Source organism: Zea mays, chromosome 1, assembly GCF_902167145.1.
Source record: "Zea mays cultivar B73 chromosome 1, Zm-B73-REFERENCE-NAM-5.0, whole genome shotgun sequence".
Taxonomy (NCBI): Eukaryota; Viridiplantae; Streptophyta; class Magnoliopsida; order Poales; family Poaceae; genus Zea; species Zea mays.
Genome location: NC_050096.1, coordinates 31,268,507 through 31,292,937, shown reverse-complemented (window position 1 = coordinate 31,292,937; position 24,431 = coordinate 31,268,507). Strand labels below are relative to the sequence as shown.

The following is a 24,431-nucleotide window of genomic DNA, read 5'->3' as shown; positions in this document are numbered from 1 at the left end:
CCGATTTAAGTATTTCCACCCTTAGGATTGTTTGTTTTCCTTAGGATGAAAAGAGCATCATAGGGAACTTTGCAGTAAGATCCCACCATGCTCCCAATGAAAATATAACCTTGCAGGTAGAAGTCATCTTTCCTCAGGATAACCCCTGAGCAAGGCCTTAACGCAAAAGACAACCTCTATCCACAAGATCTAAGCAGGGCTAAGCATTTTTGTAAATCAAATTTTGATACTTCCAAAGAAGTATCTATAACAGGTATGGATATCAAGGAAGGAAATGCATCAAAGGGTTTCAAGCAACTCCTATAAACCTAATGCACATTTCACTAGACTTAAAGTGTGCGAAAAGTATTTAAAAACACAAGGAAGGGGTTGCATGCACCGGGGCTTGCCTGAGTAACACTAGGTTAGTGTTTGTTAGGCGACCACTTGACGATCATCCTTATCCTAGCACTTGATCAGGCAGGTTCGTTCATCAGCATCTCCATGCAGAGTAGTCCGCGCTTGGGGTCGACTTGGCTCGTCTTCCGCATTACGCGATCAATTATCGTACCTAATTGAGATGCACGATGCACATGAATGCATATAAACAGGAATATTACAAACCTAAATAGTACTATGCGATAGCGAATTAACTCCTAGCGGCGAGGCGTTGAACAATTTCATACGGAGATACTAATTATCGTCGTACAATTAAGCGCAATAATTACGCTTCTTGAACTTATCGCAAACATCACGAACAACAAACTATACACATGAAATACAATTAGCCTAATCACAATTTATCAGTTAATTAATTAAATTCTGAACTAATCCCTTGCCTTATAAATTATACTACATCTTTATAAATGATTAAAATATTTTATCATCACACATGCCTACTAAAATTCTACTCGGTTCACTAATTCAGCTAAGTGACCAGAATAGCGAAATAATTCGCCATAGCTGAATCTGGCTCGATAATCGCAAGAACTGCGAAGTCGACGAGAGTTTCGTGACTCACGCAATATATCGAGCACCTTAATGAGTATCGCACTAGCACATTAATTTATTCAACGATCGAACTATTCTGAATAATTTACCAGCTTACCGTTTCAGCAGCTGACTCGAAGCCGCAAGATCGGTAGCGATTTTCCGGTCCAAGCAATTTATCGAACACTTGGGGAGTATCGTGATGCTAGCCTCGTCTTCACCTGATTCTTGGGATTTCTTGATGACACACGGATGACGACGATCAGGAGGGTGACATATATAGAGCTGTATTCGCGACGCGATGACGAACGACGCTAACCGGTGGAATTGACGACGCAATTGGGAATTAAAACCGAGTGAGCCGAGAGGGCGCACCGGCGAGCAGGAAACCACGTGAGTACAAGATATGGAAAACGACGGGCTCGACAACACGCGAAGCGACGGCGGTCGAATCGGCAAAAAATCGTTGGCGAATTCGATAAACACGACCTCAGTCGCGTGCTGACGCGGTTAAAATAATTGTGGCTAGCAAGCTTGCGACAGAGGCGATGATGGTGTGGGAACTCGACACGCTGTGACGAGCAGATAAAATTCGTGCGCGCGGCAACAAAGAAAGAGCGAGCTACGCGTGAGCAGAGAGCTCCACACGAAAACTCGACGCGCGCAGGGACTACAGCGAGCTAGAGCAGACAGTCATGGGAGATGTAGAGCCGAGCTGGGCGACAAAGCGAAATCCAGGCTGGAGCATTGACGAGCAAAGAGCTTCGCGCGCGCAAGAACAACAGACGCTATGCGCGCGACGCAAAGGCGAGCAGGACGCAGCCAACAGGGGAGCTTCGACGGCGAGCAACTGAGAATGGCTCGACGATGTCATGGAGCAGCAGGAAATAACAACGCCAAGATGGTCGAGGAGACAAGTCCAGCGACAACATAGACGGTTAGCACGGCGAGCAGGGGAGGAGCTCGGGCGAGCTGAGGGAGCGGTAAAGGGGACGATTAGGCCGAGCAGGTCACGGTGCGTGCGCAGGATAGCGCGCACGGGAAGAAGACCTTGGTTGGAGAGAGCGCTGGCTGGAGATGGACGTCGAGCGCGCAGACCGAGCAGTCGCCATGGGGACGAGCGAAGCTCCGGTCGGCGAGCTGGAGCAAGGTCCAGTGCGCGGCCGAGCAGGAGAGAGATGGACGGCCGAGCAGTCGAGCAAGGGCCTGGCCGGGATGCGTCAAGTGAATTCAGGACGCGCGTGCTTGATTTTATACTCGAGTTGAGCGGTGGCTGGAGCTGGAACACCGGCGAGCCAGGCGCGGCGCTGGAAAGATCGGAGCAGGGAACGACGGGATAAGCCAGGCGGCCTAGATTTTTTTGGAAGAACAGCGGTTGTAGATAGGATCGAAAGATTTTTCTTTTTGCATTGAATTGACGTACAGGAGATAACGTGAAGGAGCTACTGGAAGTTGATGTGGGGATTTTTCTCCAGAAACGTGCTTCTTCACAGGATAAGACAAGAGAGAAAAAAAAACCATTTGGATAAGAACAGAGAAATAGACGAGAAGAAAAACGATAAGATTTATCTTTTTTTAATTACTATATAATTTCTCTCCATAATACGCATTTCCAAAGCAATCACTATTTTGATTTTTAGTAACACGACTCAACTTGATTAGAATCTAAACCATAAAGTTTTCGAATAATTCTAATTTTAATTAGTCTCACACTAGACTTAATTAGTACAGCACGAGTCGAAAAAAACTAATCCGAGTTTTAGGGTTACGATTGGGGCGAGAGTCAAATAGATCAAATCAAAACGACACGGGGGCTATACATATTATTTTACACTGAAAACTTAGTTGTCGAGTTTCACATAATCTGTTTGAGATGAAATCAGAGGACTGGAAGGAATTTCCAAATTCGTATTCGTGCGAGCGATGAATTTTAATTAATCACCGGACGCACAGATTTTTGGAACAATTATGTTCCGAACATCACAAAAATTTAGGAAGAGCCCAGATAGATAAAATAAAAATGATGTCGCACTCGCGACAGACAAAACAGATGCGATATAAAAATCGCGATAAATGAAGATAATTAAAATTAAAAATCCGTTTTATCCACTGATATCACGTGCTTAAATCTATACTCGTTGTCGAGCAGAATATAAACACCTGGGGTGTTACAGCCCTCCCCCCTTAAAAGAATCTCGTCCCGAGATTCGAAGCGAAAGACTTTCAAGAGTAGAGAAGCATGTAACCCATGTCCATATCAGCGATAATCATAAGGCAGTTCTGAGTGAAGGCGAGTGTCTCAGGATGTCGTTTCTCTAGCGGACATAACATGTATTGCCTTAAGCTAATTTAGAAATGTCCAATAATAGAGACGATATCTGCCAGATGAACACATAGGGTTCCATGTGTGCAGCTTGCTTTTTCTGATGACACTGTACTATCTGAGTCTATTGGGCGATTGATAAATACGCGATTTTACCCAAATAGAATTAGATGCACCATCTTGGGTATAACACACAGAAAGATGTTTACCAACAAGTGGTCACAGTGAGTTCGTAACACACGAGACGGATGTGGATGTCGAATACTGGCGCGGTTAACATATGGCTAACCCGAGAATTCAAGTCCACGAAAGATGGTATAGATTCTAGAGAATCACCAGTGAAGAGATCTGTAAATACGGACTTTACGACCAGTCCATTTTATCAAGCACTAGGCATGGCTCGACTTGATCGCATATGCTGGGAAAACACACGTGAGGCGATCGAGGCATAACTAGAGCGATAATTAGATGGTTACTGGTCGACTTAATTTGATTTTGGTAAGTACTTTCTTTAGGGTGGGTTGAACCAAAGTGAGTTTAGACAACTCAATAAAACGATCTCTAAACTCAGCCTTCGTTCATTGAGCAGTTACAAGTTAGTCAAAACCAACTTGTTGAACTACTTTTGACATTAAGCAAATCCTCTCAGTACCATTGGTAAGCCAAGGGTTGAGAGTTCACTCATAATAACAGTTGATCATGCACTTGGGCAGAAATCCATTTGGTCAGGTTGTTCATCCGTTTCTTCATGTGAGATGAATTATCCACTTGGTTAGGAAATAATTGGATTAAATAAGAGAGCGAATGAACAAACTCCTGCATCACAACAGGAGGGAAAAATCAATCTTCATTTTGAGAGCTAATCAGTTGTCTCTCGACACTAAAAAGCTCCAAGGCTTCACCTTTACACAAAGGATGTAAAGGGAACTTGTATAAGTAGTCACCATCAAAGTAAAGGGACAAGAGACCACACATTAAAGGGGTATGCCCTTTTGATCCAACAGAGATGATAGATGTTGCTTGATCACTTGACAAACAACATAGAAATTGTTTCAAGGAAGTAGTTTACGGAAGATAACACATCAGTGTAGTTCCACAATGGATCATGACCAGAGACCTTGATACCAGCATCCGACGAGTAGCACAGTCCTGTGTGCGCATTCACAGGAGGCTCTCAGTTTCGCTGCGGCACCATAAGTCATTAACCATGACACCATTACCGAACTGGCACCAATAACAATCTCACGTAGCAAAAAAAACATATTGTGCCAAGATAACACATTGACATAGTCTCATAATGGATTACAACTACTAACTGTGATACCAGCGCGTGCCGAGTAGCACAACCATGTGTGCGCACCCACAGAAGGCCCTCGGTTTCATCACGACACCATCAGTTTTAGTCATAGCACCATTACCAGACATAACCAATAAGAAATCTCGCGCGACACCAATGGATTAGGCAAGAGTGACAATATACAAAGAGACTCTACCTGTAAGAATGGTTACAAGTAGAGAACCAAATAGATTATGGCCCGATGAAATGAACAAAACATGGCCATAACTTAAACTTGATGAGAGAAGTACGATGGGAGACCGATACTTCAGCCACAAGCATATTTCTATGCCCATCACAGAGATTACAAAGTCAAGGATTAAGTTGGTATGCCTTCGATATGTATGGGGAAACCAAAGGCATCAAACTCAAGAAAATGGTCGGACATACCTTTCCTAGGTTAGGTTGATAAAACAACATGGCGATCCTTAAGAACCAGCACACTGGATAAGGTACATCAGCTTGTACCAATTGTCAAGGGCATGGTCTAAGATGGAAATATGAGTCGAGATTCTTATTTTAAGCTTAAGTACCCTTTTTGTCCAACGAAGAAATTATCTAAGCATTTATTTGTATGTGTTTGGTCATGGAGTGATAACGGAAAAAAATTTAAGTTTTGGGTCATGGTTTACTAAATAAGAACATGGCCTAGTTTTGGGTTTAGGCAATCAATTACCAACTTTCTATCGGCACATCAAGCACAAGAGCAAGCACATAAAACACCCTAAGAGGTCACCTAAGGAATGGAGGACACCTATTTCATCGAAGTTCATAATTCAGCATTACACCACATTATCTACAATCAATGGTTACTGGAATAAAGATGAGAGAAGCATTTTGGGTGTATAGGTGACAAACATGATGCAACAATCAGGATGCATGCTCGTCTTATTCGTCCTCACTGATTTTGCCAACATAATGTGGCGATAGCGTTCTATATCGGTGGCATTCTTACGACTCTCACGGTAATTTGCTAGTCGTCAGCTACACATACGTTTTCGAGGTTAGTGTACCTGCAGAAAAATCCATCACAGCCCAATTCCCAATGATGCAAGTCACACATGACAGTTTATCACAGTTTATACTCCATATATTGCTATATGGAGGCCAGCTCATCATTAAGCGCCGAGCCACGCATAGGCGTCGTTGCCACACTTTAACCATAGGGCAACTCATTATGGTAACTCACCTTCTTACCTGAGCGTAGGTGCGTCGTTACGAGTACATTACACTTCTCAGTATTCCCACATCTGTATACCCATACATCCATGGGGTACTGAATTCCCAGAAAAGTAAATACTCCACATCGCAGCCTTCATATATACATATGTAAAACATGTATATAATCAAGCGCTACAATTAAGCACTTCCCTAGACCGACGTTTGTTCGATCATGCTCTCACATCTCACCTTACCTGAGCGTCGATCCATTCAGAACAGAATGGCCTCAAAAATAACAATACACATGTATGCAATACCCCCGGTTGTGGGTTAGTGGTTTTTAAATAAGCCACCTAATAGTCCTTAATTTAGGGCTTAACAGAGGATGTCGCTAGCATTATAGTTTTTCAAAGCCAAACAATGTGTTTAGTTGAAAATAGGTTTTTCAAAACCAAAACTTTGTTTTTAAAATACGTATGTGACCGTATATACTTAATCCTGCTCCGATACCAGCTGTGGCAGAACCTCCCAAGTTATTGGGCCCACATGCACCTGTCCTTGTCTCAAAGACCTCAGACACCTATGCATGTGCACCAGATAACTTAACAGGATCCGTCCGATTGCCCAAGGACATCGGATAAACCACTTATAACCAGAACCGCGGGATTAAGTAACACAAATCACACACACAACATTTTTGCAGCGGAAATCTTATTACCAAATTTTACAGGTTATAAAAAAATTTACATTATTTTATCGGAGTGATTACAAAAGTATAAGTTTGAAATATATGCTAGCTCAAGTGACCATCCTCAATAAGAAGTATAGAAGAAGTACTTAGACTTATAAGAAGGCCGAGCCCACCGGCACTTAACACCATCAACAACAGCACAAAGTTAAAACCTGAAAAACAACAGGGAATAAAACCCTGAGTATGGAATTACTCAGCAAGTCTTACCCGACTAAGGAAAAGACTCTCAAGGGTATGCTGGATAAATAGGAATCAAGGAGAGGCTTTAGCAAAAATCAACTTAGATACTTTTGCAGAAATAGCTTACTAAAGTGAGTCCTTACTTTCAACATTTTAACGCCAGATTAAGTATTAATAGACTCTGTTTGCCTTTAGTCTAATTTCATCATCTCATCAATACAACATTATTTTTATCCATAATGTTCACATCCTGACTTAGGTTGTAGACAAGTGACCACGTCTTCATAACCGCGAAGGTACGGCGATCCGAATCGATTATACTCAGCTGAGGATCTCCAATCACACGACATATGTAGCACTTAACCCTTGCATATGTCAACCCGCCACCGGGGTTCTTAAGACCAGATCAGGTTCACGCAAACCGAGAGCACAGATACACCACCGTCCAGCCTCTTGCCACGGAGGGTACACGCTACTCTCGCCACCGCTCCACGCCCATTTCGTGTTATCTTATTCTGGCCTTAGTCTGCCCGAGGCAAGGCTTACCCATGACGAGGCATGTGACCAGTTAAAGGGTACGCGGTCAGCACACCTACATACACGTTCAATCCTTAATCAACCTGGGTAGAACATCACCCGTTCCTAACCCAAGTCCCGATTTAAGTATTTCCACCCTTAGGATTGTTTGTTTTCCTTAGGATGAAAAGAGCATCATAGGGAACTTTGCAGTAAGATCCCACCATGCTCCCAATGAAAATATAATCTTGCAGGTAGAAGTCATCTTTCCTCAGGATAACCCCTGAGCAAGGCCTTAACGCAAAAGACAACCTCTATCCACAAGATCTAAGCAGGGCTAAGCATTTTTGTAAATCAAATTTTGATACTTCCAAAGAAGTATCTATAACAGGTATGGATATCAAGGAAGGCAATGCATCAAAGGGTTTCAAGCAACTCATATAAACCTAATGCACATTTCACTAGACTTAAAGTGTGCGAAAAGTATTTAAAAACACAAGGAAGGGGTTGCATGCACCGGGGCTTGCCTGAGTAACACTAGGTTAGTGTTTGTTAGGCGACCACTTGACGATCATCCTTATCCTAGCACTTGATCAGGCAGGTTCGTTCATCAGCATCTCCATGCAGAGTAGTCCGCGCTTGGGGTCGACTTGGCTCGTCTTCCGCATTACGCGATCAATTATCGTACCTAATTGAGATGCACGATGCACATGAATGCATATAAACAGGAATATTACAAACCTAAATAGTACTATGCGATAGCGAATTAACTCCTAGAGGCGAGGCGTTGAACAATTTCATACGGAGATACTAATTATCGTCGTACAATTAAGCGCAATAATTACGCTTCTTGAACTTATCGCAAACATCATGAACAACAAACTATACACATGAAATACAATTAGCCTAATCACAATTTATCAGTTAATTAATTAAATTCTAAACTAATCCCTTGCCTTATAAATTATACTACATCTTTATAAATGATTAAAATATTTTATCATCACACATGCCTACTAAAATTCTACTCGGTTCACTAATTCAGCTAAGTGACCAGAATAGCGAAATAATTCGCCATAGCTGAATCTGGCTCGATAATCGCAAGAACTGCGAAGTCGACGAGAGTTTCGTGACTCACGCAATATATCGAGCACCTTAATGAGTATCGCACTAGCACATTAATTTATTCAACGATCGAACTATTCTGAATAATTTACCAGCTTACCGTTTCAGCAGCTGACTCGAAGCCGCAAGATCGGTAGCGATTTTCTGGTCCAAGCAATTTATCGAACACTTGGGGAGTATCGTGATGCTAGCCTCGTCTTCACCTGATTCTTGGGATTTATTGATGACACACGGATGACGACGATCAGGAGGGTGACATATATAGAGCTGTATTCGCGACGCGATGACGAACGACGCTAACCGGCGGAATTGACGACGCAATTGGGAATTAAAACCGAGTGAGCCGAGAGGGCGTACCGGCGAGCAGGAAACCACGTGAGTACAAGATATGGAAAACGACGGGCTCGACAACACGCGAAGCGACGGCGGTCGAATCGGCAACAAATCGTTGGCGAATTCGATAAACACGACCTCAGTCGCGTGCTGACGCGGTCAAAATAATTGTGGCTAGCAAGCTTGCGACAGAGACGATGATGGTGTGGGAACTCGACACCGTGTGACGAGCAGATAAAATTCGTGCGCGCGGCAACAAAGAAAGAGCGAGCTACGCGTGAGCAGAGAGCTCCACACGAAAACTCGACACGCGCAGGGACTACAGCGAGCTAGAGCAGACAGTCATGGGAGATGTAGAGCCGAGCTGGGCGACAAAGCGAAATCCAGGCTGGAGCATTGACGAGCAAAGAGCTTCGCGCGCGCAAGAACAACAGACGCTATGCGCGCGACGCAAAGGCGAGCAGGACGCAGGCAACAGGGGAGCTTCGACGGCGAGCAACTGAGAATGGCTCGACGATGTCATGGAGCAGCAGGAAATAACAACGCCAAGATGGTCGAGGAGACAAGTCCAGCGACAACATAGACGGTTAGCACGGCGAGCAGGGGAGGAGCTCGGGCGAGCTGAGGGAGCGGTAAAGGGGACGATTAGGCCGAGCAGGTCACGGTGCGTGCGCAGGATAGCGCGCACGGGAAGAAGACCTTGGTTGGAGAGAGCGCTGGCTGGAGATGGACGCCGAGCGCGCAGACCGAGCAGTCGCCATGGGGACGAGCGAAGCTCCGGTCGGCGAGCTGGAGCAAGGTCCAGTGCGCGGCCGAGCAGGAGAGAGATGGACGGCCGAGCAGTCGAGCAAGGGCCTGGCCGGGATGCGTCAAGTGAATTCAGGACGCGCGTGCTTGATTTTATACTCGAGTTGAGCGGTGGCTGGAGCTGGAACACCGGCGAGCCAGGCGCGGCGCTGGAAAGATCGGAGCAGGGAACGACGGGATAAGCCAGGCGGCCTAGATTTTTTTGGAAGAACAGCGGCTGTAGATAGGATCGAAAGATTTTTCTTTTTCCATTGAATTGACGTACAGGAGATAACGTGAAGGAGCTACTGGAAGTTGATGTGGGGATTTTTCTCCAGAAACGTGCTTGTTCACAGGATAAGACAAGAGAGAAAAAAAAACCATTTGGATAAGAACAGAGAAATAGACGAGAAGAAAAACGATAAGATTTATCTTTTTTTAATTACTATATAATTTCTCTCCATAATACGCATTTCCAAAGCAATCACTATTTTGATTTTTAGTAGCACGACTCAACTTGATTAGAATCTAAACCATAAAGTTTTCGAATAATTCTAATTTTAATTAGTCTCACACTAGACTTAATTAGTACAGCACGAGTCAGAAAAAAACTAATCCGAGTTTTAGGGTTACGATTTGGGGCGAGAGTCAAATAGATCAAATCAAAACGACACGGGGGCTATACATATTATTTTACACTGAAAACTTAGTCGTCGAGTTCCACATAATCTGTTTGAGATGAAATCGGAGGACTGGAAGGAATTTCCAAATTCGTATTCGTGCGAGCGATGAATTTTAATTAATCACCGGACGCACCGATTTTTGGAACAATTATGTTCCGAACATCACAAAAATTTAGGAAGAGCCCAGATAGATAAAATAAAAATGATGTCGCACTCGCGACAGACAAAACAGATGCGATATAAAAATCGCGATAAATGAAGATAATTAAAATTAAAAAACCGTTTTATCCACTGATATCACGTGCTTAAATCTATACTCGTTGTCGAGCAGAATATAAACACCTGGGGTGTTACAGAGCGAGCCAACAGGATGATACTGGAGGCACTCAGGAAAAAGGTCTTCGATAAGAATGAAAAGTTCGCAGGAAAATGGATAAGAGAATTGCCCTATGTCGTCTGGAGCCTAAGAACCCAGCCTAGCCGAGCTCTGCATGGAAACACTCCTTTCTTCATGGTCTATGGGTCAGAGGCAGTATTACCAGCCGACCTCAAGTTCGGAGCGCCAAGGTTGATCTTCGAAAACATAGCAGAAGTCGAAGCCACCAGGCTGGAGGACATTGATGTACTCGAGGAAGAACGGCTGAATGCAGTAATCCAATCAGCACGATACCAGCAGACTCTAAGGCGCTATCACGACAAGGCCGTGCGGCAGCGATCCTTCTCAGTAGGAGATCTCGTCCTCCGCCGAATTCTAACGGGGGAGGGACGGCACAAGTTATCGCCCTTATGGGAAGGACCCTTCATAGTAGCAGAAGTCACTCGGCCAGGATCATATCGTCTCACTCAGATGGATGGCACAGAAGTCGGGAACTCCTGGAATATAGAACACCTCAGGAAATTTTATCCCTAGCTGTACTTCAAAAGCTATCGGGACGACGATGTACTCTGTAAAATGGAAATATGTCATCAATAAAAAAGGGGGCTTCAAAGATACTCAGTTTGTTCATGATTGACTTGCATTCTTACTTAACTCGGGGTGACCACTATGCCCTGCTAACGGAGCAATCGGCTTAAGTCGGCAACGACTTAAGGCGGTGCAACATGCTCACGCCTACTTAACTCGGGGTGACCACTATGACCTACTAACGGAGCAATCGGCTTAAGTCGGCAACGACTTAAGGCAGTGCAACATGCTCACGCTTACTTAACTCGAGGTGACCACTATGCCCTGCTAACGGAGCAATCGGCTTAAGTCGGCAACGACTTAAGGAGGTGCAACATGCTCACGCCTACTTAACTCGGGGTGACCACTATGCCCTACTAACGGAGCAATCGGCTTAAGTCGGCAACGACTTAAGGCGGTGCAACATGCTCACGCTTACTTAACTCGGGGTGACCACTATGCCCTGCTAACGGAGCAATCGGCTTATGTCGGCAACGACTTAAGGCGGTGCAACATGCTCACGCTTACTTAACTCGGGGTGACCACTATGCCCTGCCAACAGAGCAATCGGCTTAAGTCGGCAATGACTTAAGGCGGTGCAATATGCTCGCGCTTACTTAACTCGGGGTGACCACTATGCCCTGCCAACAGAGCAATTGGCTAAAGTCAGCAGCGACTTAAGCCAGTGCAACATGCTCACGCCTACGCAATACAGGGTGACCACTACACCCTATTAACGGAAGCAATCGACTTAAGTCAGCAGCGACTTAAGGCGATCTGATGCGCTTATGATTATTCATATAGGGATGACTTCTATATCCCGCAAACAAGTTTCAAAACCATCGCACATCATTTTACTACTGCAAATTTACGAACTGATGAATTCTGAAACAATATGAGAATAACAATGTCGTTCAAGTACTGAAATGACGTCTTCTAACAAATGTCTGACCATGCTAACCGCGCGCTCAAAGCACGCAAAATGTTTCTCTATTTTGTGATATTTTTCTCAGGAGCAATCGATGAGGAAGGGCGACTCGAGGAATCAGGGGCAGCATTCACGTTAGCCCTTATATCTTCGGGAACAACCACGCCGGGTCTCCTCATCAAGATTCGCCCCACCCGAATGGCCTTATCCATGGCTCTGTCGCGCTGGGCTCTGAGAGTAACGGAAGTGTCTTCGGTAACCTTGGCAGCCAGCCGAGCAGTTTCTAACTCCTGGGCGATGGATTTCTTGGAAGCTCGGAGTTCTTTGATAGTGGCGTCCTTCGCTGATATCAACTGCTTGAGCCGGGTCACCTCATCCGTAGATTCTTGCAGCTTACAGCGTTGGTTGTCTAACTCTTCCATGGTGAAGCGATGACTCCTCTCCAGGATGGTCAGTGAGTTGCTAGAATCGCGATACAATCTGTCGAGACTGTCACGAGAAGCAGCAAGGATACGTTTTTCTTCCTGCAAACAAAAGTCAACTTCCTCAAATATCAAGCAGGTAATAGGAGCACAACAAGGCAAGGTACAGTTTCATAAGTCACCTTTTCAGAGTTAAGCTGAGCGTGAAGGGAAGAGCTCAGTGCATTGGCGTCATCTAAGGCAGCAGAGACCTGAGCTAGTTCCGTCTGACTTTGAGAATACTTTTCTTCAAAGTCAGAGCACCGCCGGACTAATTCATCCTGATCTCGAGAATGTTTTTCTTCAAGAGTGGAAATCTGCCGAGTCATACCTAGCAGGAGACAACCAAACAAAGGGGGTCAGAATGTAAAGCAGTTTAATAGTGAAGACAAAGAGAAGCAAAAAAGCACTAACCAGCGTTGGTCGCCTCCAAGTCAGAGACACAATGTTGAAGTAACACTGGATTCCAACGTGCAAGAGACGAAGCTACTTCTGGAACAGGAGCACCCTGTAACCTCAGCTGGCTAGCCATCCCGTTCACCAAAGCCTGATAAGGAGAGCAGATGAGTGTAATGACAGCAGTTCATGCGGGGGAAAATTCAAGCCAGAGTATATCACAGTACCTGGAGGTTGGAAAAGAACGAAGGGACCCCCAAATCATGAGAGATCAATTGATGACCGGGCGTAAGGCTGCCACCCGAAGCAGCTTGCAACGAACTAGCAGGAACCAACTCAGTGCCATCAACAAAGCCCACAACTTGGCCAGCGGGGACGCTGCCCTCTAAGGCGACCCCCTGGTCCAAAGCTTGGGCTACCACCATGCAGCCGGAGTGCGGAGGCGATCCCACATGAACGTCCATGGAAGTATAGGAGGGAGACCCCGCTCGGACACCCTTGGGGGCTGGGTCATAGTTTGCACTGCCCACTTGAGCCGGATCATCCCCGGTAGCACCCTCGGGGGCTGGGCAGTGGCTTACACTTCCCACCCGAACCAAGTCATCCCTGGCGACATCCTCGGGGGCTGGGCATGTGTCAACACCATCCTTGGGGTCCAAGTTCTCTGCGGTAGCCACTTCTAAGGCTGATGGGCCCTCAGTTACTTCCATGGGACCAGGACGATCCAAGACAGTCTCCTGACCCTCGAGATCGCGCTTTAAGGTCGACGAGGCACGGGATGACCTCAACCCAGCATCAAGCACATCAGCACAAACCTCCATCACACCATCATCTGCTGGCTCCAATAACAAATCCTCTGGAACCATATCCTCAAGAGTCTGATCAAAATTCGCCAGGGACAATTCCTGCAGACCAATGAGAGCAGACAAAGCAGGAGAAGGAACTCCACTACTTTCACCACTAGCGATGAACTGCCGACTGTTTTTCCGAGTCAAAGGAACTTCATCCTCTTCCTCCCAGTCGTCTTCATTAGCAACACAGGCAGCACCCCCATTGGGATCAGCAACAGATGGAGCACCCACATTGGGATCAGCAGCAGATCGGGCACACCCATTGGGTTCAGCGTCAATAAATTCAGTCACAGTCACTTCTTCAGCAGCAGGAACCGAAATACCAACATCCCGATCCAAACTGGATACTCGCCGGAGGCGTCTCTTTTTCTTTTTCTGCTCATCAGCAGAAGGATCAGGTTGATTGGCTCGGCAAGGGCGCCTCGGGCGAGTACTAGCAGGCTTCTGAATATCCAAGGTCGTATCAGCCTCTGGGAGGGGCGCCACCACCGATGTCCCAGCAGGAGCAGCATCAGAAGAGTCCTCAGCCAGCAAATCAAGCATAGCACTTATCTCTACATCACTAGGATTCAGGGGCACCTCAAAATGGACTTGCCGTTCATCATCAGGAATCTCCCCGAGCGAGGCAACCAAGGCGCTGACTTCTTCAGCAGAGGGTCGCACTCTAAGGCCCAAACTGCCATCAGTGACAGGTGGATTCGACACAAAAAGAGTGAAGGCTTTGGGAGGAGGCAAGTTCCAGGCTGAGTATGCCACTGGGGCACCAACATTTGACACCTTGCCTCTAAGGATCATCTCAAGTCGGTTCACCAAGTCTACAGAGGGAACTCTTTTGTTGGTAACCCGAGTTGAGTCGGCTAGGCCTCGATACAGATAAGCCGGGTATGCCCTGTCTTTCAACGGCTGGATATTCTTGAAGACAAAATCAGCAACCACAGCTTCAGCAGTCAGACCCCTCTCCTTCAGCAACCCAACTTCAGCTAGCAAAACACCTGCCTCAGCTACCTCCTGATCCGTGGGGGACTCGATCCAACTCGGGGTGCGAACGTCCGGCTGTCTTCCCGACCGAGGGGGGAGAGAGTTTCCATAATTCTCAACAATGAACCACTCCAAGCGCCATCCCTTGATACTGTCTTTGAGAGGGATTTCGAGATACTCAGTTTTCCTCCCGCGGCGCATCTCTAAGCTAGCACCCCCAACCAATTGATGTTGTCCCCCGGCCATCCCAGGGCGACAGTGATACAAGTACTTCCACAACCCAAAATGTGGCAGCACGCCAAGAAAGGCCTCGCATAAATGAACAAAAATGGAAATTTGCAGGATAGAATTGGGATTCAGATGGGTCAAGTTAAGATGGTAGAAATCAAGGAGGCCGCGGAAAAAGGGAGAAATGGGAAGACCAAGGCCGCGGAGAAGGAAAGGAGCGTAAATCACGGACTCATGGGTATCCTCAGTCGGGACAGTAACCCCATGGCAAATCCGCCAAGAACAGAGTTCCCTCGGGGGAAGAACCCCGATGGACACGAGGTGGAGAAGTTTGGGCTCGGAGATGACAGACATGTGGTTACCTGCGAAAGGCAACTGACTGTTGGGGTCGATCGGAGGAATCACCGCGGCAGACGAACTCGAGGCTTTCCTCTTGGGCGCCATCTCGATTCTACAGGCGAGCAGAGTGGGAGGCGAATTGCAGAGAGGATTCGGAAGCGAGAAAGCAAGAACTAGGGCACAGAAAGCAGAGGCGGCTAAAAGCGCAGCACTTATGGGATATTCCAGAGCCAGATACCGTTTCAAAAAGCGCCCAGTCAGCACCTGGCGGTTATTTCCAAAACATCGGCGTGCCACGTCATCACCCGGCGGTTATTTCCAGAACACTGGTGTGCCACATTATCACTCGGCTATTATCCTCAAGGTGGCCCACACAGCCCGCTATCGCTCGGCGTCACCTCTAAAACGCTGACGTCGCCCTCAAGTCACTCGGCGTTACCTCTAAAACGCTGACGTCGCCCTCAAGTCGCTCGACGTTACATCTAAAACGCTGACGTCGTCTTCAGTCGCTCGGCGTTACCTCTAAAACGCTGACGTCGTCCTTCAGTCGCTCGGCGTTACCTCTAAAACGCTGACGTCGCCCTCAAGTCGCTCGGCGTTACATCTAAAACGCTGACGTCGTCTTTAGTCGCTCGCCGTTACCTCTAAAACGCTGACGTCGCCCTTCAGTCGCTCGACGTTACCTCTAAAACGCTGACGTCGCCCTTCAGTCGCTCGGCGTTACCTCTAAAACGCTGAAGTCGCCCTCAAGTCGCTCGGCGTTACATCTAAAACGCCGACGTCGTCTTCAAGTCACTCGGCAGTTATCTCTAAAACTCTGACATCATCTACAAGTCGCTCGGCAGCTACCCCTAAAAGCGTCGATATGATGTCCGAGTTATTCACTTACTATTCCAAGGGAATCAACTTCATGAAAAAGGTGGGAAGAGGAATGTTTCAAGAACTTTGAGTTATGAATATCAACGAGCAATCATCATAGAGAAGCCAACATCATTTCTTCATTAAAGGGAAGATATCATACTTACAAATCAACTCATTATGAGTTGATACTTCCCTACTACTACTACTACTACTACTACTACTACTACTACTACTACTACTACTACTACTACATTACATTATACTACTACTACTACTACTACTACTACTACACTACACTATACTACTCTACACTACTAAATACTACTACATTATTCTAACTATACTATACTAACATCTAATGACCAGTGGCATCTAGCCACTGGCCCTGCTGCTGCCGCCCCTGTTGCCGCCCTTGCTGCTGCCGCCGCCGTCGCCCTTGCTGCCGCTGCTGCCGCCCCTGCCGCCACCGTCACCGTCACCGCCGCCACCGCCTTCGTCGTCGTCGTCGTCGTCGTCATCCTCGCCGTCGCCGCCGCCGTCCTCCTCGGACGAGTCCTCCTCATCCGAGGAGTACTCCGACTCATTCGAGCCCTCGAGCCCGGAGCGCTCCACGGCCCGGATGTACGTCCAGACCTCCGCCGCGAGCCCCTGGGAGTCGTCTGAGTCGTCAGATGACTCACGCAGGGGGATGGGAGCCGGAGACCTCTCAGACTCAGAGGAGAACTCCTCCTCTGAGTACTCTGAGTCACCAAAATCCTCCGATGGAGGAGTTGGCTCACGCTTGCGCTTGTTGTTCTTGCCCATGGTGGAAGCGAAAGGGAGAGGAGAAAAGCAAGCAACAGAGAACAGCAAGAGATGTGAAAAAGCCGGAGAGACAACGACATTATTTATAGAAGGAGAAGGCAACCGCTCACCTCCAACCGCGGTCACTGAACAGTCGCAAAGCATTCAATAAGCACTTCAACCCGTCTGAAGACACGTCAGGCGGCTGACGCCGTTTCACGCAACACAACACCCATTGGGACTCCAGTCAACAGCGCGGAGGATATGATTACACCCGCCGTCACATCACATTACTACTCAGAAGCAGCCGGCTAAAACACTCAGCGTACCAAACCGTCCCTTGCCCACACCCATTGGGGGGACGCCCAGGAATTATCAGTGTATTTTTCAAAACTGTCACATCCGTGCAGGGCATGCAGTGAATACCTCAAGACAAAAATGAGATATCAGTAAGGAACAGAGGAAAGCCAAATATAGCCAGGGAAGTACAGAATCTGACCAGCAGAAGCGACGTGAAGACTAGACAGGGAACGTCCATCAAATGTCCAACCAGCCGCAGAGCAAATAAATTGCACCACCTAGCAAGATATGGATGGATTGTGAACTCGGCTGCAAAAGACAAAATACGTGCTGACCTCTGAAGCATAAAATTGATGACATAATGCTGACCTCCAAAGCATAATGCGGATGGCATCATGCCGATTTTCACAGGCAGAAAGGATAATCTTCAACAAAAAGACACCAAAGGAAGACCTTCGAATGGATTATCCTCAAAAATCCACTTGAAGGTCGGGGGCTACACCCATTGGGTGCACCTTCGGTGCACTCCATGGATCACCATTTCAGGCCAAGATAGTGCCGACTTCTAAGGCGTGGGACAAGATAAAAGACAGGGCTGACCCTCAACCAAAGCACAAGAGTAAGATGAAAGTAATTTCTGATGAAGACCTTCGAGTAGATTATTTTCCAAAATCTACTCGAAGCTCGGGGGCTACACCCATTGGGTGCACCTCCGGTGCACCCAATGAAGTTCAGGGTCCTACAAGATGAAATGCCGACCTCTAAGGCATAAGCACGAAACAAAGCTTCAGTTTACGAGTGATCAAAGCAGGAGGAAACAGTAAGAAATCGTTTTCCCCAAATTACCTGCAAGCTGGACCTGGGATCTTTGGGCTGATTACCTCAAAATTAACCCAAAGATCGGGGGCTTGTGGGGGACAGATATCCCCCGGGTCCACTAGAAGAAGTAAAAGACCTCACGAAAGGCCCAAGGGCCCAATAAATCATAAGGTCATTCTTTCGTGGGCCTAGGGAGGGACTATCAGCAAAGCAGATCGACATGAGGCCGGATTAGTGCAAGCCCGGACGGCCCACAACATCGAGCGAGCGACCACAACAGAGATCCGACTTTCCCGCGCTGGAGCCCCCATGCAACGGAGCCATGCGAGGATAGGTCGGCAGAACTATAAGGAGATAAACTAAAATAGTTCACTATCTTTTAGCTACACATTGTTATCATATCCACGTGTATCGCCCCACGGTCGAGTATATAAGGCCTAGGGGGCACCCCTTCGGAACGATCGACCCTATTACTCAGCCACCCACCTCAACTCTCTGCATTCTCAATTCAGAGAGCTACCTTGTAACCTCATCCACCAAGCATACTCACCAGGACGTAGGGTATTACGCGTCTCTAAGCGGCCCGAACCTGTAAACATTGTCCACTATCCCTCGTGCATCTGGCACGAACCATTTTGCTACAGTCGTCGACACCGTCCTACTCCTAAAAACGCCTTGAGGGGCAACCCCGGGTGTGCGGTCAGACCCAAAACACCGACACGCCTTGCTCCACGTTCTCGGCATATGCTATGGCCCACAAGGGGAAGGCGACGTCCGATGTCACCTACAACCCGGATGACGGGCCCGAGGCGTACACCAACCCCGCCATCCACAGCCACCTCAGTGAGTACACCACCATGGCCAAGGAGGTCCATGGGCCAGATTATGATCCAAGGACCGAGGACATCGACGGAGATGTCCTCATGAGGGTCGGAGGAGGCAAGAGGCATGGGCGGTACTGGATTGCCGACGGGGCAATCGACTCGTCCTCCACTCCCACTCTCTCTCAGGTGCGAGCAAGGAGCACGAGCGCGAGCCCAGCCATACGACCTCGGCAGGACAGCTCATAGCATCGTATCCAGCAACTCCAGGTTATTCCTTATCTATTCATCGTTCATTGATTATTATATATCTTCTCTTTGCATTATCGTAACATTAGGGCGAAATATTACAGACTCAGCTAGATGATGAGAGGAGGCAACGTGAGGAGCTGGAGAAGAGGATGGCAGAGATGTTCGCGTACATGTAGAGCCTTGGCGCCGCACAGGGTCATGCTCCACCACCTCTGTTGTTCCCTGCAGCTGACCCTGCAGAGTTAACTACTCCTGTGAGTATCAAAATTTTAGTACTGCATGATATATATTCATATGTTCTCACACATACAATCTCTTCTCTGTGCAGGGTCAATCGGCGGCGTCGAACAACCCTCATGCTTCGTCCAGCCCTTCGCCGAACCAGTCCAGATGCCCACCTCGTTGATGATCTGTTTTGTGATGATCCAGACTTATATTTGTGAGTGTTGGTGATGTTAGTTAGACTTTGTCTTGTGAGATACTTGGTGATGTTAGTGATGATCCAGACTTATATCTGTTTTGTGATGATCCAGACTTATATCTGTTTTGTGATGATCCTGACTTATATTTGTGAGACTTATATTAGTGAGACTTTGTGATATATATGGTGTTGATGATAAATGTGTTCATCTGTGATGCGATTGATATATAATGTGATGTGAATGATATATATCTTTTGTTTGTTTGGATAGAACAGCAAAAACAAATAAAAAAGGGACATCCTGGTCACTTTGCCGAGTGTAACACTCGGCAAAGGGTCGCTTTGCCGAGTGCTATGACCATGGCACTCGGCAAAGAAGGAAACCTGGGAACCGGTAAAGCCATCTTTGCCGAGTGCTGACCATGGCACTCGACAAAGAAGGAAACCTGGGAACCGGCAAAGCCATCGTTGCCGAGTGCTGTTGCCAAGGCACTCAGCAAAGGGACTAGCAAAGGGGCCCACTGGAGGACTCTTTGCCGAGTGCCGGTCCACTAGACACTCGGCAAAGAGTCCTCCTTTGCCGAGTGCCTACGAGAGCTCTCGGCACAGGGACTGGCGGTGGGGCCCGCTGGACCCGTCTTTGCCGAGGGCCATGATAGCAGGCACTCGGCAAAATTGGCCTCTTTGCCGAGTGCCGAAGAAGACACTCGGCAAAGGATCTGTCACCGTCACTTGGCGCCGTGACGGTGTCTTTTCTTTGCCGAGTGTCAAATGGCACTCGGCAAATTCTTTGCCGAGTGCCCGACAAAAAGTACTCGGCAAAGAGACCGCTGCCGATGTATAGTTCGCCGAGCGTTCTTTGCCGAGTGTTACACTCGGCAAAGCCTTTGCCGAGTGTAAAATAGCCTTTGCCGAGTGTCTGAGACACACGGCAAAGGAGCTGTGTCCGGTAGTGACAAGGGCATATAGAGTCTTTAACAAGTCCACTGGACTAGTTGAAGTCTCTTGTGACATTGTGTTTGATGAGACTAATGTAGGGGTGAAAACAGGCAGGGCACCCGAAACGGGTACCGGATACGACTACTAATTCGGGACCATTTTTCGGATACAGATACAGGTATTTTTATATTCGGGACGAATACGGGTAATACCCGGATAGTACAGCTTTGGATTCGGGTCGGATACAGAGCGAGTACTACCCGGTAAATACCCGGATATTCGGGTCGGATACGGGTACCCGGAATTCGGGTACCCGTTTTTCTTTTTCTTCATAATGATATAGTTATAAAATCATAACTTTTACATATGAAATCGGATGGAGATAAAGTTTATATGAAAATTGTAGAGCTCGAAGAGATCTATAACTTTGTAGTACAACACATTTTTGTTTAAACATATCTTTAGGCCAAAATCATTGAAACAATGTCTAAATCTATATCAAAATAATAGACTTTATCATTTTCATGTGCGGACTTAAGATTATCTCCATGTGGGAACTTTGGATTATCTTTTTATAAACTATTTATTAATATTGGTAACTAATTTGCAATTTCCGGTCGACGCTACAATATTTTTATGAATTTAATTGTATTTTTGATGATTTTCTACAACAAGAAATTAATAATACACCAAATAGCCTAAAAAATTCATGAATTTTTATGGGGACACAACATATATCCACATATAGTTCTCAAAAACATTTGGATTATAAAATTCACAAGATGTTGGTGTTTCTTCCATTCCACTCCCACTTATTACGTGAGTTACATGTGAAATCATTTTATGTATCGAAGTTTCAACATAATTAATATTTCACTTATCATTTTCATGTGGTGACTTGAGGTTTTATTTGAATGGAATGTTTATTTGGTTTGGTAAGTTTTTTGCAATTTTGGGTCAAAACTAGTGTATTTATGAATTTTAATTATATTTTGATGATTTTATGTAGAAAGAAATTAATAATGTACAAATAGCCTCAGAAATCTATGAAATTATATGAAGGTACAACATATGGCCACATATAGTCATAAAAAATAATGGGGCCATAAAATCCACGGGATGTCAACGTTTCTTCTATTTTATTTCCACTTATTGCGTGAGTTACACGTGAAATCACTCTGAGTATCCAAGTTTCAACATAATCAATACTTCACTTTACCATTTTATGTGGGAACTCGAGATTATCTTCTATTAAATGTTTATTAGTATTTGTCGGGGACCATAATTAGGGGTACCCTCAAGACGCCTAATTCTCAGCTGGTAACCCCCATCAGCATAAAGCTGCAGAGGCCTGATGGGTGCGATTAAGTCAGGGATCAGTCCATACGAGTGACTCGATCACGCTTCACCCGAGCCTAGCCTCGGACTCGGGCAGCCGACCTCGAGGGACTTCCGTCTCGCCCGAGGCCCCCCTTTTAACGGCGGACACATCTCCGGCTCGCCCGAGGCCTTGGCTTCGCTAAGAAGCAACCCTGACTAAATCGCCGCACCGACTGACCGAGTTGCAGGGGCATTTAATGCAAAGGTGGCCTGACACCTCTATCCTGACGCGCGCCCCCCGGCAGAGCCGAAGTGACCGCCGTCACTCCGCTGCTCCACTGACCGGTCTGACAGAAGGACAGCGCCGCCTGCGCCACTCCGACTGCAGTGCCACTCGACAGAGTGAGTCTGACAGGCAGTCAGGCCTCGCCAGGGGCGCCATAGGGAACTCCGCTCCGCCCGACCCCAGGGCTCGGACTCGGGCTAAGACCCGGAAGACGGCGAACTCCGCTCCGCCCGACCCCAGGGCTCGGACTCGGGCTAAGACCCGGAAGACGGCGAACTCCGCTCCGCCCGACCCTAGGGCTCGGACTCGGGCTAAGACCCGGAAGACGGCGAACTCCGCTCCGCCCAACCCCAGGGCTCGGACTCGGGCTAAGACCCGGAAGACGGCGAACTCCGCTCCGCCCGACCCCAGGGCTCGGACTCGGGCTAAGACCCGGAAGACGGCGAACTCCGCTCCGCCCGACCCCAGGGTCCGGACTCGGGCTCGGCCCCGAAAGACGACGAACTCCGCCTCGCCCGACCCCAGGGCTCGGACTCCGCCCTGGCCTCTGCCGAACGACTTCCGCCTCGCCCGACCCAGGGGCTCGGACTCGGCCTCGGCAACGGAAGACAAATTCGACCCTAGCTTCGGAGGAGCCCCCACGTCGCCCGGCCTCGGGCGCGGGCCCGCCACGTCAACAGGGAGCGCCATCACCACTCTACCCCGAGCCGACTCGGGCCACAGAGAACAAGACCGGTGTCCCATCTGACCAGCTCCGCCAGATAGGCAATGATGGCGCCTCCCAAGCTCTATGACGGCGGCGGCTCTCAGCTCTCTTACGGAAGCAGGTGGACGTCAGCAAGGACTCGACCGCTCCGACAGCTGTCCTTCCGCCAAGCTCCGTTGCTCCTCCGATAGCCACGACATCACACCAACAGGGTGCCAAGATCTCTCCGGCTGCCACATTGGCATGTACTTAGGGCGCTAGCTCTCCCTCCGCTAGACATGTAGCACTCTGCTACACCCCCCATTGTACACCTGGATCCTCTCCTTACGACTATAAAAGGAAGGACCAGGGCCTTCTTAGAGAAGGTTGGCCGCGCGGGACCGAGGATGGGACAGGCGCTCTCTTGGGGCCGCTCGCTTCCCTCACCCGCGTGGACGCTTGTAACCCCCCTACTGCAAGCGCACCCGACCTGGGCGCGGGACGAACACGAAGGCCGCGGGACTTCCACCTCTCTCACGCCCGTCTCCGGCCACCTCGCCTCTCCCCCCTTCGCGCTCGCCCACGCCTCGACCCATCTGGGCTGGGGCACGCAGCACACTCACTCGTCGGCTTAGGGACCCCCCGGTCTCGAAACGCCGACAGTTGGCGCGCCAGGTAGGGGCACGCTGTGTGCTGACGAACAGCTTCCCGTCAAGCTCCAGATGGGCAGTCTCCAGCAACCTCTCTGGCCCGGGACGGTGCTCCGTTTCGGGAGTCTTGAGTTCATGTCCTTCGACGGCAGCTACGACATGATACTCCTTCCACCGCCGTGCGACAACGACAATGGCGGCCGACAACCCGCCCGCCGGCGGCGGAATCGACGACATCTCCCCCACATGGTGGAAGAACAACATTCGAGCTCGCTCCGTCCTCTCCCCCGCCAACGGAGGAGGAGGCGTGGCAACCAAGGCCAAGCAGGAGGCCGCGCTTCGTCGGCCGTCGAGCGAATCGACGCCCCCGACGCCCCGACGGAAGGCACGCCGGGCGTCGACCTCGCGTTCGAGACGAAGGCAAGCGCCGTCCCCCCGCGACACGCCGATCCCGAGCGAGAAGACGACGCCAGCGCGCTCGCGGAGAGCTTGCAGGACGTCGCCCTTGTACCTGAGATGACGGCGCAACCAGTCCCCGATGTGACTACGTCGCTCCGCGTCGACCAAAAGGTACTGACTAATTCCCATCTTACGTCATTTCGACTCGGCCTCAACCCGCCTAGCAACCTTGCTTTGGCGGGCGCTCTCATTGAGGCGAGTGCAACCCCACTGGGGTTTCATATGCGGTCGCCTTGGGACCGGTTGACGGACGTCTCGACCTACGGGCCCTCTGGGTCCGAGGAAGATGACGATCCCAGCATCTGTTGGGATTTCTCTGGACTTGGCAACCCCAGTGCCATGCGGGACTTCATGACCGCATGTGACTACTGCCTCTCCGACTGTTCCGACGGTAGCCGCAGCCTTGACGACGAGGGCTGCGGCCCAAGCCACGAATGTTTCCACATCGAGCTAGGGGATCCCTCCGAAGGCAACCATCTCGGCATGCCGGTGGATGGTGATCTTCCTAGGCTGGTGCCTCGCGCCGACATCCCGCGGGAGCTAGCTGT

At 48.4% G+C, this 24,431-nt stretch overlaps 2 pseudogenes; both read left to right on the top strand.

Moving 5' to 3' along the window:
* Positions 1–1,357: 1,357 nt before the first annotated feature.
* On the top strand, positions 1,358–2,511 carry LOC118473504 (uncharacterized; annotated as a pseudogene).
* A 4,717-nt stretch (positions 2,512–7,228) lies between these two features.
* On the top strand, positions 7,229–9,831 carry LOC118473503 (uncharacterized; annotated as a pseudogene).
* The last annotated feature ends 14,600 nt before the right edge of the window (positions 9,832–24,431 follow it).